We start from the raw sequence: 652 nt of genomic DNA, 5'->3' as shown, positions 1-652 counted from the left end.
GAAAAGCCATGAGTTCAACCTGGTTTTATTAGGGATGCAAAAAGGACATTCAGTCTTCAAGGAGACCGCTTCCCAGTTGGGGCAGAGAAGAGAGCCTTAACAATGAAAAACGGCCGTTTGGGCTGAATAGGGGCTCTCAGTCTGAACCAGAGCGCTGCTCTTGTGGTGTAAGAATCGGGTTCATTCCTAGAGCTCTGCGAGCGGCTCTTTTCCTCGATTCTGGGATCACTGAGGTCTTGGCCTGGCGGCCGGGAAGCCCCGGGGTGCCGGACTCGGGGCGCGGGCGGCGGCAGAGCGAGCGGGCCAGGCGGCCGCCGCGCTTTCATTAGAGGGCGCTCTGGGGGCGGCTCTGCCGCAGTCCCGACTCCCGCCGCTTCCTCCCGCCGCCCCTCCCCGCCGGCCCGGGCGAACGCGGTCTGGCCCTAGGGACCGAGTCTCGGCGCCGCCGGAGACCGGGCGCGGGCCGCGCCGCAGTCGGAGCGGGGCCGGGGCCCACCGCGGCCTCCTCCTTCCGCCGGCCCCGCCGCCGGCCATGCATTCTTCCGGCTCCTCTGGCTCCCGCAGCCCGGGTCGGGGCCCAGCCAGCCCGAGGTAACCTTTGGCTTGGCGGGCGCAGGCCCCGGGGCGGCGTGGGGGCAGGGAAGGGGTGTCG

The 652-nt window shown here is 69.2% G+C and overlaps 1 protein-coding gene across 1 annotated transcript in view; it reads left to right on the top strand.

Annotated features, from left to right (window-relative positions):
* Window positions 1-330: 330 nt before the first annotated feature.
* Window positions 331-652, top strand: part of LPGAT1 (lysophosphatidylglycerol acyltransferase 1) — a 92,194-nt gene continuing 91,872 nt past the window's right edge. The window contains exon 1 of the mRNA XM_023519487.1: window positions 331-591. The gene's annotated coding sequence lies outside the window, so the exon portion shown is untranslated. The remainder of the gene's footprint in view (window positions 592-652) is intronic.

The sequence above is a fragment of the Otolemur garnettii genome, unplaced genomic scaffold, assembly GCF_000181295.1.
Source record: "Otolemur garnettii isolate 467f Iridium unplaced genomic scaffold, OtoGar3 scaffold00178, whole genome shotgun sequence".
NCBI classification, from domain to species: Eukaryota; Metazoa; Chordata; class Mammalia; order Primates; family Galagidae; genus Otolemur; species Otolemur garnettii.
This window is presented reverse-complemented; position numbering and strand designations above follow the sequence as displayed.